We start from the raw sequence: 15,545 nt of genomic DNA, 5'->3' as shown, positions 1-15,545 counted from the left end.
CGGTTGCCGGCCTATGCACGCTGAACAGAGCGGGAGCACAAGTCCAGCTGCGAAAACAATTGACGTCGAACGTGCGGAAAGAAAAACAAGCGGCGCCTGCCGGCCTCGCGAGACCGCGCCAGCACGAGCCAACCGGTCGTCGGGAGACAGAGGGCGACGCGAAGCGAGCACACTAAATGTTTTTTTTTTTAGCTAATCTGAAGAAAAATGCGACGCTAGCTACGCAAGATGTGCTTGCACAAGCACTTCATGCGCCTTGGCGGACACAATCTTTGCGAATTTGAGTAATCAAACAACATAGGTAACAAATAAACTTCAAATTTTTTGCGATCACAATTATGGTACACGTTTATATTCGAAACGTTAAGACAATCGTATCTGAAGACAACTTCAGTTTCTTTGATCCTCCTGGAACGCATCTTTTCCGAGACATTCACCATCGAATTTCACACTGACTTTCCCACTTTCGCATTCAAGGTTGCGCATGTTGACACAAAGTTAACGAAATTTTCTTCAGAAATCTCACTAAAACTTCAAAAAGAAAACAGTAATTTCACTCACTTTTCATTAGATACCTCAATCTGCGTCATCGCAGACTCCAGCCCTGTACAGATCGACTCGCGCACGTCGCTTACCCGAGCCCTCCCGCTAGTGTGTGAACGGCAGTCGCGATTACCATTTCGCACACCAGCCACGTATACGGCCCTTCGACACAAGTGTGCACGGGCTGTCTAGCCCAGACTCCGTTCAGTCATAACACTCGTCGCCGTCGTCTCCTCGACGAGACGGCAAAGTAGCCTGCTTCGTTTTTGACTTCTACGCGGTCTCCACGAAGCAGTCTTCCTTGCCGTCTACGCATGGATTAGAACGGGACGGCGGCTTTCTGGCAACGCACCCGGATAACGGCTGTTCCGCGCAGGGCACTCATGCGGCATCTCACAATCAGAAACCACGCACGACCGTGCTCGCATAGCTATAGGAAAAATCAACGAGACCTGAACATACCTGCAGATTCGCCGGTGTCCAAACGCGATTAGGTAGGAGAGCTGGAGGTAGTCACGCTATTGACTTTGCTGCACGTCGTGTCGTGTTTATCCACGGTGTGCCACGAAATTCCCCAGCGCTTCCTTTGGGCACGGACAGAAAAACGCTTTTCCTTTTGTTGCAAAGTTACGTTTTTAACCGACGCCTGCCATCTTCCCATTCTGCGATGCGAGTCATACTACAAGTAATTAAGATGGCGGCTCACAGTTCGAGGGGACGGACACCGAGTCCTGCAGCGAATGCACGAGAAACGAGCAACAGACATCGGAACACGGCCCCCGAGATCTTCAACCTCCGGAAGCCACGTTTAGAGAGGAGCACAGGTTCATCAGTAGTGTTAGGAAGACGCGCGAGCGACAATTATCGGAGCGACGGAGTAAATCTGTACGAAGGCCACACTGCCAAAGCAGCAAGCTCGCGCGATCACTGGAGAACCTTGCGGCGTTTCCTAAAAACAAAAGAAAAGACGAAGCCACCTAAGCCATTCTCGTGAGTTGTGAATGCGAAAGCATTAATGACCAATGGAACACCGTTGAGCGGTCTTTCGGGTTTTACGTTGAGTAACGCTTTCGAGTTTTGCTGCGGGGTATCTCATCGAGTTTGGCGACGAAATTGGAGCGTGTTATTTTATTTCACTTTTCTAAGTTAGCACGCCGGCTAACTGAAGGACGCCGCGACGAGAGCGGGCACCCACGCAGACGCGTCGCCGTATCTGCTCCGCCGAGGCGCGCTGGTGACCTGGAGCCCATAGGATCTTAGGTGCCGTTTCGCTGCCACAGACACCGCCGGCTCTTTCGCTCAACGGGCCATTCGACGCATCGAAACGAGCAGAAGGAACTGGCGTCCACGTCTGGTCGAACTGCAGGCACGGTCGTTCAACCAATGATGGCCGCAGAAGGATGTGCCTAAAGTTTAGCACTGCGGCTACAAACGCTTTCGCGATTTTGTAAGTTGATCACCTTCAACAAAACAATGGGCCAATTCTGGCCTGCATAGGAGACGGTCCATGCAGACAGCGAAAGAGACAGCCGAGACGAGGCCACGTAGCGCAACGCGCTCAGGCGACGTGACGGCACCTCGCGGCGACGAGGAAAGGTGGAGCACGCGTTATTTCTGTATCTTAGGCCTTCGCGCCCGCAAACCTATGAAAAAAAAAAACAGTGTAGCTTACATTAAGCGCGGAGGACAGCGCGTCTACGTTTTCTTGGGCGCACATAACATTCCCGTCGGCTTTCCACATGGAGGAAGGAAAAATATAGGACGGAGCACACCGCAACGCGATCGACGCCAACCTAGTGGCCCCACACGAGATCGCAAGTCAAAATGAGCGGTTGGTTTTAAGTGTTCCGATTCCGCAGGCAGACCCACGGCAGGGCAGCCAAGCAAACGCGCACCAATAAAAACTACTGTCATAGCTAGCGGGAACCAAACGTCTCAGCGAATTTCGATTCTTGCTTCGCGATCTCGACGCAGGTCACGTGCTGGGCCGCCACTGCGGCTTCACGGAGCATTCCCTCGCCATGACTGGCTGCGTGACGTAATGCTGCCTCCAATATTTTTCCTTCCTCCATGGCTTTTCCAAGCGTCCTGCTAAGCCGTAATCTTGTTTGGACAGGAAAGTAGCCTGCATAGCTTTTTTCACTTCGCGAAGCTGTCTGCTTTGACGTCTTCGTGAGAATCAGAACGAGACTTAAGATGGCCGCTGTGTACTTAGCCGTCTACGGCGAGAGTATTGTAACACAGCCAATGTCTACGGCATAGCGATCGTGACGTAATTCGGGCTTCCGTAGTCGAGTCCGGCGCTTACAGTGCAAGAAAACCATGGCCTTCGAGATTGTCTACCACTGGAGACGCGTTTTGAACACCACTTATTGTGTTATAAATGGAACAAATCAGAATGATTATTTGTCCTAGGAGTATTATTGCCTTCTGCGTTCATACAACTACAAGAGCTTCTGAATTTTGGTCAACAAAGGCACATAAATAGGTGGTATCCAAATTAACAGCCCAACGACAGCTGCCTCTGAGTACCAACACCAAAAGCAAAAAAAAAAAAGAAAGAAAGAAAGGAAGAAAGAAAAGAAGAGGAAATGTTTTGCGGGCTGAATGTGCCGAAAGTGCAACTGCGGAGCCGGGAGCACATCATGGCTGCCATGTTTGGAACACCACCTATTGGCGTATAGTAAGCAACAACGGCACGAGCTAGAAGCACGGAGACAAATCCAGGCGACAATTATTGCTCAACCCGAACGGTCGAGGCTCCAAGGGTCGCTCTGGTAAGAGGTTCAGCAGCACCGCTCTAGGACACGCACACCTTGTCGACGGCAGCGCACTCGCGGTACAGCGCATCGCGACGGGGCCCACTTTGCTGCCAGCGGGCTTCGAGCGTTGACCGAGGCCGCCCACAGACGCGCATCGTGGTAGCGGACTAGCCACCAGTGGGCCTCTCGCGTGCGCTGGCGTTGGCTGGACAAACTGCGAGGAGCGCACGTTTCCCCGCTTCTTCAACAAGGTGCACTTTCGATAGCGATCGAGACCGATCGGGATACAATTCGGTAGTCGCGATTGGCACCTTTGCGCGAGTTGCGGCAGAAAGCCAATCGCGGTCGAGAAATTCGATCGCGACCGAAAGTGTGGCACCAGTTACTAGAGACTTTTAGCGTGTCCGGTATTCGGGCAAGCGCGGGCGGTTTTCCGGTTTAGCGGGGGCGTCAACGTGAGCGGCCAGATTGGTGGCGCCAGCTGGTGGCGCAAAGCTCAACCATACAAACACAGAGCTAATTACTATATTCTGCTTAGCTCCTGGCTTACATTTTCGACAGTGGCGTAATCGTGTTCACAATTACGCCACTGCCAAAAATTTGCACGAGTGGCGAAGCAGGATATGGCGAGTTACTGCAGTTTTAGCTATGCGTTTGTCTGGTTGAGCTCTACAACACCAGGCGGCTTCACCCATCACGTTTACGCCCCGACCATCCGGTAATCCGCCCAAACCGCTCCTGTTTACCGGAATAGCGTACAAGCTAAAAGTCTCTACTATCACTTCCGCCAGTTCCCGCGGTCGTTGGTTCGTAACGGCGTGTCCAACCTGATTGACCGAGACATGTGGTGAGAGAGGAGTTTAGCGCGATATTGTTGATCATCCAAAACAGACGAGGTAGCAGTGCCGACGAATCGGCCCCCATGCACGGATATGCCCGTGGCCAGCACTGTTCTCTGGGACGCACAACAAACGGTACTTGAGTACACTCTTACGTCTCAACACGACCAGATGCGTTAATTAGACGTTCGCCACGATGCAACCACCACCCATCCCTCGGCGCGTACCAAGTCAACGCAGCGTTGACACTGACTGCCGAGGGGTTCACAAAAGGCCTGACAGCCCAAACTAACGATGAAGAGCGCCAACGTGAAATGCTACCGAGAAACGGCGCCGAGCTTGGATTCCCAGGCTGCCACCCTGTCACGTGTTCCATACAACTGGGAGGTAGGAGTGCTGCGGAACGATGCGATTCGACGGTTAATGTGATTGGCCGCGATACAGTCATCACATTCCCTAGTCGAGTTGCCTAGGGAAGACAACGGTATTAAAAGGGAACACTTTCCGTGCAGCGAGGCCGATGTGTCCTGACGTGGACGTTGAGCTTGCTCCTGCACGGAGCGGGCCTCCGTAACTGGAGCCGTGCAAGCATTGCCAAACAGACCCTTTTTCCTACACTCCTACTACTGGACGTGTTCGTTGATGGACTTGGTTAATTCCGTGCACTAACGCCACCCCGAGCCGTGACAATACTCATTGCGCCAAGAATATCCGCTACCAAGTGCATAATTCATTTTATAGAGGTTTCTTTTGTTTTTCGGCGAGTAAAGTGGGGTACATAGATGAAGGAAAATTCCGCAGTGAGCTAGTTGGTTCGACATAGTTAAGACTGTTTCGCAAAGAGACCGAGGGACTTGAGCGAGAAAACAAAGCGCGCTCAGGTGTCGTTTTCTCGCTCAAGTCCCTTGGTGTCTGAGAAATAGTTCATTATGATGCACGCAGAGTAACGAACGTAATGTAATGACCGCAAGGACGAAACGCCAAGAGAGCTGGCCACTGCACGAAACCAAATCTTGGTTATTTTCACGGCAAGAGCTTCATTACTAGAAGACGCCAGAATTCCATTTTCAATTTCGCGCCCCAGCGTCGGCCGCATGAGGTAGCGGGTGATTCGGGTTACGGCTTCCCGCGTTCGTCCCGCCAGGCGGAGTCCGCGTTCATCGACGTCCGAGCCCTGAAAGGACGCACGAGCCGGTACAAGCGGCGTCGCCGACGCGTGTTCCGTTTCCGCGTGTTTTCTCGAGACTGCTCTCCCGTGCGGCTTCCTTCTTTTTTACTGTACTAGCTAACGCGGTTCAACTTACTCTCTGCCCCTTCAACATGGCTAGCACCACGAGTCCGTCTTGCCGGACGACCCTCTTGAAACTGACACGAAATGGACGGTGGTCGACAAAAGGTCCGAGTACACTCGAAAGCTTAAATTCTGCGATAACAACCCTTCACACATAAGATTAAGTGCCGGTTAATCGGCCAAGTGGCTTAAATGAATTGCCGGCTATCGCACAAATCCCGATGCGGGCAAAAGCAGCCGTCGGAGAACGACCGGCAGTTACGAACTCACACCGGCGTGCACAGTTTATCACACCGCCCACCTCGCTCGAAAGGCGAACAGCGCCGAAAACGGCGCAGCAGAGCCCGAATCAATGCGTCGCCGTCCACCTTCGCTGGAAACGGTGCCTCTCGCACACTCCGTCTTGCATCGAGACTTGCACTAGTATTAGCGCTGTCTGTGGTGTTAGTAAAATACCACAGGCAGCGCTTGCCTGTGGTATTTGTTTCCTTGTGTCCTCGTCTTTTTCGCGCTGTTTCACCTCAGTTCTAAACGCATCGAGACGCGTCCACGTGCACCAGCGTCTGTATTTCCGAAAGAACGCATCGCGTGGCTTTAGAAGACATTTCTATCGCAACATCAGCGTGCGAAGCTACAAACGGTGGCTTAACTCCGCCTCTCGCACTGCCAAGCGAGCCGATCAAAAACCGAACGCATTCTGCCAGAGGGTTCGCGCGTAAACGGTGACACGCGTGCGGAGACGAGGGGAAAACTCCACGGCGGCGTTCGCCGTGCAGAGAGAGACAGGCTCGCACAGCAGCGAGTCCCATCGAGAGCGACCGTAATAGACTGTTTCACAATTGAAATACACTTTGAGCAAGACACACTAACAGATAGTTCATTCAAATCAAACGAGGTTGCTCGCAGTTTAGAAGTTTACAAGCAAAGAATCTTGCGCTTAAGCGTTTGCTGCTTCATTATATACGTAGATCTATAATAACAACTTAGCGAATGTATCGAATTATGCTGAGATACAAATGGAAAGTATCCTATCGGATACAATAATTGCGGTAGTATCTGGTATCCATGTCAAATGCTTGTTGCAGCAGTATCTTGTATCCCGATGCCACTTGAAGGTATCTCTACCGAGCCCTTGTTGGAAACTCCCGTTTGCGGAGCGTCGCACTTGCGAGACACGTGGCTTTCGTCTAATTGAAGACGAAGCCCGGGAGCTCCCTTCTCAGAATGTAAAAATCGCTTCCCCCGGTATTGGCTGCAGCAGTTCAGAATTGCCTTCGCGCATTTAAGACTAAAAACCAGCGCGTGTGAGAATAGTAGACTCGTGAATTAGGCCATCCATTTACTTTTACAACACTCGGAGAAAACGACGTTAAAGTGGAAATAAACTTAACGACCAAGCGTACAATCCTCGGAGTTTAGTAGGGCTAGTTAGTGCACGAAATTCAGAAGCAGCTCCAAACAATATCGCAATTCTGTAACGAACGCATATTACAACACCTACGGTAGACTAAATTGGTGCGTATTGTATACCGCTCCAAAAATTGTACCGCTAACTTGTTAGTACTTTTACCCTCATAAATTTCGTACTAACTTGGATTAATCCGTTAACACATCGACATGCTCTAACAGATACAGTTTACCTAAGTGCTGCATACGTTTTTGTCGCGGACTCGCAGATCTGTAAACTGCGCTCGATAATTTTTTTGTTTACACCAACCGATTTTCGGAAATTCTTGCATGAGAAATTCGAGGAGGCAAAATCAAAATTACGCTTAAACAGTCGCTAAAATTTAGTCGCATCTCGTAAGTGCTACGAGTTTGTTTAAACCTGTTGAGCGGTTGCGTAATTAGAGCGTTTCTTCTTTTATCCGAGAATCGCAGATCAGCCTCCAATGCCGCGACAGCCGGCGGCGCCGTCCACTTCCGGGTCGAAAGTGGGACTTCCGGGTAGGCGCGCCTGCCGTGGACAGGTGAAAGGCGAGCCACACGGGCCGGGCACGAGGGGCGATCGCTTTGCGCGGAGGAAGAAACGGACCTGCGCACGTCGCGTTAGGTGCGGGACCGCTGGTCTGCGTTGCGGCTGCAGAATTTAGCCTATTTTCCCTCTCCCAAATCACGAAGAAGCACTAGGCGGGGACACGAAACGAGGAAATGTGTATACGACGTCGGCTGGCCGGGGTAACCGAAGATCGCTCGGACGAGCCATGGTGGGCACCAGTGGGACGGTATAGTGCGAGCACGCCGGAAATGTGTCCGGCAGAGAACGAGACACCGGAGGAAGCGCGTGTTAGGCGCTGGGGTGGAGAAAAAGTTTGCTTTAAATCGGGGACGAAACCCTCGCTTGTTGCCTGTTTAGAGGCTTTACGGGAAAGGATTACGTAATTTACCCGCTGGCCCGTTCGGCGCGCGCCGCTCAACATTGTGGCCTCCAAGACGGCGGGCGTCAGAGCCGTCGAGCACTTGTATTTTTTTAATATCCACCAGCACTTTGGTCTTTCGGCAACCCTGGCAAGTGTATATGTAAGAATGCGGATTTGCCCAATCCTTGCGAGGTCACACGGTTCTGGTGGCTCAATTGGCTAAATTTCCATCTAATCGTAGTTCTATACGCACAGCAAGGCGATAATCTTCGATAATAATAATAATTAGTGCGAATTGCGGCATTCGTATCGGATTTTTTTTTTTTTTTTTACCGAACGACGTCAGCTTGACAAGGCCACAGTGACAAAGCGACATCCTTCCTATGCTGGGCTAAACCGCGATACTCTCATAAAATTTAATTCCGCGGTTACACGTGCCAGGATTACGATGCGATTACGAGGTACGCCGCAGTGGTGGTCTCTCGATTAATCTTCCCCACCTGGGGCTCTTGAACGCGCAAACGGTGCGCGAGCGTTTTTATTTTGCACCCCCCGTCGGATCGCAACCTCGGGCTCCGCAGCGCAACGGGTGCGACAGCGCTCGCATCGCCCGCTGGCGGCCGCGGGAAGCAACGTTGCTCCGGCGCGCACTCCACGGCCTTCCTGCACGGCGCCGGACGATGTGTCATCGGCAGTAGCAGCTTCGTTTGCGCGCACTTCATGCATCGATGTTTGATCAGCAAAATGGCAACTTTTGACCGTCCTTGATTTTCCGGTTCACGTCGGGGCTGATCCGGTTGTCGCTTTCTGTGTTAGTGTTTTCTTCCGTTTGTACCAGATTTGAGGGTTACATTACAACAGTTTATATCGTCGTACGAAACAACAAAGACAATTCCTGTCCATGTAACCTCCATGATCATATATATATATATATATATATTGTCACGTGGTGGTGACGTTGAATAACACAGTAGCAATACTGTGAACGACAAAACTAACTTTTATTGGGCGAACCTGTGCCCACAAAACAGGCTACACTTATAGCACAACGATAGCGGCGAACACGCTCGGCGATCGTCGAAAATCTGATCAGCGGGTCAAGCGCGTCGGCTTTTATACAGCAGTCATCGAATGTTCCAGACTAAACGTTGGGACCCGCGTGCCTTCCACAAAGTTCTACACCATTCGTGTCAAGCGATGAAATCAGGTAACATAAGGTTCGGCGACAACAGACAGCGGATAGAAGCATCGATAACTTTCCAGAAACTTCGGATACATGCAGGCGCGCCCCGCGCTGTGCGATAACATTTGTTAGGCGGCGAAACGTGTCGCCCGATGAAGACAAGTACACGTGTCAAAATATATATATATATATATATATATATATATATATATATATATTCAATGAGAAGTGCTGTAGGTCCGTTGCATAGGTAGCTTTAGAAAGGAAGGTGCACACTTACGAAAATTGCATCTTTAATGGTTTTAACGTTTCGGCCGTGGCACGGCCTTCGTCAGAATTATATATATATATATATATATATATATATATATATATATCAATTCGTGTCCACGAACGCAGTGCATCCTATACATATTTTTAATGCGTCCGCTGCAGGACGACGACATCTCCCCCATTGATCTCCGATTACCAAGTCTCGCGTCAGCCGACCCGATCGTGTGACCACCTGTCTCCCAAGCATTATCGCAAAACCTAAACCGTCCGTCGTCGTCAACTATACTTGCGGACAACTTTTGTTGGCTATGAAGCCAAAGCTATGGGGGGCGGAGCTTCTGCACGTGACTGTATTCGTGCGCAACGTAGTCCGGGCGCGCTCGGCACGGGTTTCGACAACCTCCTTAGTCAACGCAGATACAATTAACTCGGCGTGAATCAACGCTTATTCGCATATCCGACACGCACCGAGTTCTGAACAGCGAGCATCGCAGCTCCGCACAGCAGCCGTGCGGCGCCGTTTCGGACGCGCAATCGGCGCGGAGCCGGCGTCACCTCGCTCGTTTGCGCATTTCCAGATGGGTTCACTCGGTTTCTGCGCAGAGGCTGCAAACACTTTGTGTGTGCTTCAACACGTTGCTAACCTTGTTCAACAGCCTCCCAGGGGAGTTGACTGGCGGGACTACACTGCAGCGGGACAGCGAGCGACACCAGAAGACACAGGCGCCATCTTGCGTTTGATGAATGTGCAAAACGTGCGACCGTTTCGGGTGTGGAAAAACTCGAGAGAGGAAACTAAAAATAAAATGCCAATACCTGACTGGTGAGTGTTCCGTATCGTTTCAAATTATGTGCTGTCAACACAAAAATATTGTTTTCTATTTGCCACGTAACAAAACGTGAAAGAAACTGCGGGACTACTTCCAGCAGCGGTGAAAGAGGCGCGCTTCGCTTGCGTAGCCTTGGCTTCATAGCCAAGAAAAGTTGTCCGCGAGTAACTTTTACTACTTCTGGCACACCCGTTATATTCAAGCCCACAACAGTCAGCTGATCCACATGACCTGCGCAACTCCATAATGTCGACATCAGCTGCACCTGTTTGCGTGCCGCCGTCTTGGAGCCTCCCGAATTCAAGAGAAGAGTAAGCGAAGCCGCATTTGCAAATTACCCTTCTACGAACACCAAAGAACCAAGCCCAGTTGCTATATAGGAATGCGCCTCGCATGCTTTGGGAGGTGGTTATTTGTGCAAATTAACGAAAATGTAGTTTTCTAGGATTACTTTATCACCCTGAACTAGTTTTGTGTTTCTCGCCAGGGTTTAATTTTGACATTACACATTTGAATTTTTGTTCTATATCGCTTATTTCGTAGTTGTGCACAAACTTTTTTATCCTCCCAAGTTAAAAGGAGTTCTGACGAGATATTTCCGACTCTTAATTTGTTGCACAAAACGAAGGTCCCGAACCTATAAACCACGGAAAAAACGCTGACACATCTCAAAGCCCTAAATAATTGAAAGTATATTTTAGACTGTTCGTTCTCTTTGTGTAACACGACGCTCGCACTCTTCCATAACCCACAAAGCTAGTGGCAAAGCCTCGGACCGCCGTGGGTAATGTGATGCGGCAGCTTTTCTGCGGCCGGACCGAGCGGGGAACCCTGTCGCGACAGCAGGACACCCGAGTGTCGTGGCGACAGAATTCCCTGCTCGCGCCGGCCGCACAAAAGCTGTCGCATCAAATTACCTACGGCGGTCCGATGCTTTGCCACTGTCGTTCTTTTTTGCTTCTGGAGGGTAGAGGTGCAGGACGTTCATTTAGAAGAAACAAACAACCCCTCTACAGTACCAGAGCCGCCTGTCACTGGGAGCCATTCTTTGCAGCGTCCAGAGCGTGCCCACGGGCGGCCCAGTTTGCCAACCGCGGCGACTCTCCTTCCGCGAAGCTCCGTCACGCCCTCGATGCTCACCGATTTCGAGCAATATCCGAAACGGAGTGACCGCAAGCAGACAACTCTGGAATGCGCGAACTGGCAAGTTGTATTACGGTATCTATTGCATCCTAGCAGTGTGCCTGTTGCGGCACAGTTAATGAACCTTTATTTTTTTTTTTTCCTCGCCAACACTCAAAACGTGTCTCGTTCGTCTCGGCTGCCGACCGGGCACAACTACCGCCCGATTCCAGCGCCTGTGGAATGCGGACGTTCCCGAGAGGGCCACGGGGACGTGTCTACGCGTTCCTTTATTGCGGTGCGCACCGGATACTCTCTCTGCGCCAGACACGTGCCTCGTTTTGCTACTTGCTCCACTGTGTTTGTCCTCAGGCCGCCGACTCGAGCTTAAGGAAGAAAAAAGCGAGGCACTGCCGTTCGTGTTACCATACAAATTGTTCTTTTCACTTCTTCATCGTCATTGGCCTTTTGCGTCATTTGCTCACAATTTACTGCATCAGCTTCTCTCACTATGTTTCTGATGACTCCCGGTTGCGTGAGTTAACATTTAATTACTGCGTGCTTGACTGCTAACTTTCTTCACATCTATTCCGTGTCCGTACCTCTCAGCTACGGGCACATTGGCCGGGCTCTTCGTTCATTGTTCTGCGACTTCAAAAGGAGACCCAACCCACGTCATCCTGCACTGCCTCCCTTGCGGCACATTAACTGCGGACCAACAAATCCAATCGGGACGCGCACTTTTACGCATCTTCCAGTCAGGACAATATCTATGATTTCGAGCACAGAATGACATCTGCGAGCTTCAGGGCTGGCAGCGTAACTACTTCCTCACACCACCTCGTGTTTGCTGCAGCCACGAACAGCCGGACGTTTCACTATACCCGCCTTCGTCCTGAGCTACTCTACGCCCGTCCTTGAACAGGCTTTTGCTAAGTTTATGCATATTTCGAGATATTTATTCTGCCTGACTATGGCTCTCTGCTGAATTGATACGCATTCAATGCTCGTTTCTTCATTAAGGGCAGGTGCTCCTCTAAGAGTTCCTTATTTCTACTAGAGGTTCCAAAAGTGAGCCAATTACAGAGCTTTTCAAGGAGATTTCTGATATGCCAGTTTTTCTCTAGCTACTATATTTCTTGAGTTATGTCCTACACAAGGGGAAAATGTGCTGATTCTTGCAGACAATTTCTGCTGTATTAAATTTTCACAAATATTTAGCTCTTTGTAGACAGCCAAGAGCCGATATTTATCCAAACAGCGTGTACAATTAGTAGAACTAAGCAAATTAAGGTTAGAAGCCAGGGAGAATGTCTCACGTGCCTAATTTACCGTCTTTCCAATCGCCTTCCTACTGCGTCCGTTAACGAGCTGTAAAGGCCCGAAATGTAAACTATGGCGGCGTCTCGCCGAAACATGTGCGTGCGCGACGCGAGCCTCCGTGGCAAGCACATCGAAAGGGCGTCCGCCGTCAACAGAGCTCGCTGGCCGCGCGCAACGAACACAGGCCACTCGCGTGCAAACAGAGCTCAGAGACGCGCGCAGTTTCGCAACGTGGAAGCAGGCACACAGGCCAATACATCCAGCTACGACGACCGCGCACAGCGATTCGCGAACTTCTCCGAGATTGCACACGTGCAGTCAACGCACGCGCTTATACACTTGAAACATATTTCGGCAGTGAATCGCCTCAGCCAGGCAAGCTCATTTGCAACCGCACGTCCCGGACAAGGTGGCTCGAAAGGCTGTCCGAGAATACCTTCCACATGCGGAGCTCACGCGTGGTGTGCGCTACGTGACCCCCCGTTCGCTCCTACCCGGAACGTCCGTCCTCGCCGCCCCGTTTCTCGGGATGAAAAGAAGCGGTAAACCTTAGCTTTTGGCGCGTTGTACATCCCAGGGTTGGTGAGCGAAACGTCCCCGACGCGAACTGCGCCTGAACATTCGAAACCAACCGCATGCCGCTTTTATCTGCTTGCCCGCACAGCGGCGTAACGGTGAGCGCGGTGTGTAGCGTCAGAAAGTATGGTGCATGCAACACAGCGCACCTGCGTTCCGAGGGCAATACACTCGACGACGACCTGCCGCAGCGCTTTTTTCCTCTCGCTCATTCAACGAACAGTACGGTGCAGCACTCCGAAACCGCTAGCGTTCATTCACAGCGTGGAATGCACCCGTCAGGTACCTCGTTTCGGCATGTTTCCTTACAAATCCCGCTGACACCTTAAACCTCGGCTGAAAACGGGGCTTCTTTCCTTACTGTACACTTTTACGACGCACGTAAAAAAGAGAAACGAGAGAAGAAAAACAAGAAGGAAAAACTAAGACTGCGTTTCCAATGCGTCCGCTAGCAATTGGGCGCAGTACGTATACGACTTTGCCGACAGGAGAGCGGAATTGCATGCGCCGTATCGATAAACCAGAGGGCAGGAAGGCGCAATCCAAGCACCACTGGCAACGCAATCGGAGTACAGCGGAGTCTCGGCCCACGCGCGGGACTCGACCGCCGGCAAAAAAAACACGGCGACCGGCTTTCTCCTGCGAAGGCCGCGCAGGCATTGACGTCACTTTGCATCCGAAGCAAACGCGAGTTTCCTTTGAGAATAGTCGTGTGTTGTCAGAAGCAGTTTCAGCGACCGCGCCGATACGGTCTGTTCGACGCACCGACCGGTACCAACGGATGACATCACGTAACACCGTCTGGGAAGAGAGGCTCGACATTGGCCGCATACCGAGCTGCTACATTCCTAGGAGGAGGAAGTTGGAAGCTGCCGGGCAAGCCGGCATAGCGGCTCCGTGCGAAACATGGCCCGACGCCCTCTGCCAGTTTTGACATGGGGCGCCTCGAAAAAGAAGCGTGGGCGCGCTCGGCAAGGGGGCAACAACGCGAGCCCCAAGCATGCGCGCAGCACCGATCACGGCCCTTGGCGGAACGCGAAGCGACGGGACATCTCTCGTTGGCCCCGCGATCGCCCGGGGACGAGGGGGTGGCGACCCGCAATCGTCGAACACGTTCACGCAACCCACCGCGAACGGGGCGTCGCGAATAAACAGACGCACGGAATGTATAAGCCTAACGAATATCGACCACGGCCGACCAAGGTTTGGTGGTGCAGCAGAGCACGTTAAATACACAAAAAAAGAAACAAACGCGCTAACACACGGACGTAGGTAGGTTTCTGGGGCTGATCTGGGCCGCTTGGCTGCCGCGAGAGTTTGAGCCAGCGGCGCTCGTTGCCAGCATCGCAGGGACGCCAGAAGCGTGCCTACTTACCGAGATTGTGCGCTGTCGCATACGCCGGCTCTTGTAATCCTTTTTGGCGGCAGATTTCTCACGAATACTCGGCAAGGGGCTGACAGAACGGCCTGCACAAGCGACCCATGGCGCATCCGCCTCTTGAAGTCACATGACCACTCCTGTGGCGCCATCTGTTGGACTCAAAGGCAAGCACTTCACGTTGTTGCCAGACTAAGTGAAAAAGCGTTCAATAAACAGCGAAAATTAGCGTCTGCCGGCGTTTCGATTTCAAATTCGCTGTTCCTCGTGCTTTTAAAACAGAAGGGCGATAAAAATGGTTTGTATTATTTCCGTCAGTAATGTTGTAAGCATTCTCCTGCAAGGCCTGAACCTGTAGCAGAAGGGCTAAAAAATAAGCGCGCCAGTGACGTCTCCCGTCGAGTAACGTAAAGGAATACTGACATATTATACATTTCGCTATTTTTTTTCTTAACTGAACGTCTTATACCCTACGTTATTGCTCACAAGCTTCGGAACACCATAAATAGTTTATTAAAATACTGTTTCTATAGCAGGTTTCGCTTTCGTTTACAGGAGGCTTTTGTCCCGTGGCGTCACGACGCAGGGCATGAACAAGAACGGCACCGAGAGCGGCGCTGCTGCGCAGGCGTTGATAGTAGAGTCACTGGAAAAAATTTCAGAGTACCGCAAAGGTCGGGATTTAACTGGCAACACTGAGCGGCCACCGCCATATACCTTCCAAGCCGACTGTGTCGCGTGGAGGCCGCCGTGTTGGAAGAGCTTGATATTCAGTGACACATCGGGTTGAGTGTTTAATGAAGTACATATACTTTGTGCCCGGAGATAATGGTTGCTAAGAACGAAAAGAAAACGTTATTTTGTGCGAAGTAATGCAGCCGGCGGTTGTTTCGCACTCCGATCGTGTTTACTGCTGGAACTGTGCTACGATTGTGGGCAGCAGCTTAGCGGTGCTATCGGGAGCTTATGCACGCGTTTTTTTTTTTTTTTGCTCCCGCGGAGCGAGCTACGTAGGAAACATTTCGTCACTTCGAGCCGGAATGAGGCAAGCTTGTGCTTTTGGGC

At 51.3% G+C, this 15,545-nt stretch overlaps 1 protein-coding gene across 6 annotated transcripts in view; it reads right to left on the bottom strand.

The window, feature by feature from the left end:
- The window catches only part of LOC126519697 (USP6 N-terminal-like protein), a 242,522-nt gene extending 227,907 nt beyond the window's left edge, over positions 1 to 14,615 (bottom strand). For all 6 annotated transcript variants that reach the window (XM_072285058.1, XM_050169056.2, XM_055065370.1 and 3 more), the window contains exon 1: positions 14,478 to 14,615. The gene's annotated coding sequence lies outside the window, so the exon portion shown is untranslated. The remainder of the gene's footprint in view (positions 1 to 14,477) is intronic.
- Positions 14,616 to 15,545: the final 930 nt, after the last annotated feature.

This window comes from Dermacentor andersoni, chromosome 10 (assembly GCF_023375885.2).
Source record: "Dermacentor andersoni chromosome 10, qqDerAnde1_hic_scaffold, whole genome shotgun sequence".
Classification (NCBI taxonomy): Eukaryota; Metazoa; Arthropoda; class Arachnida; order Ixodida; family Ixodidae; genus Dermacentor; species Dermacentor andersoni.
The sequence above is the reverse complement of the archived record's forward strand: the minus strand, read 5'-3'. Positions and strand labels throughout refer to the sequence as shown.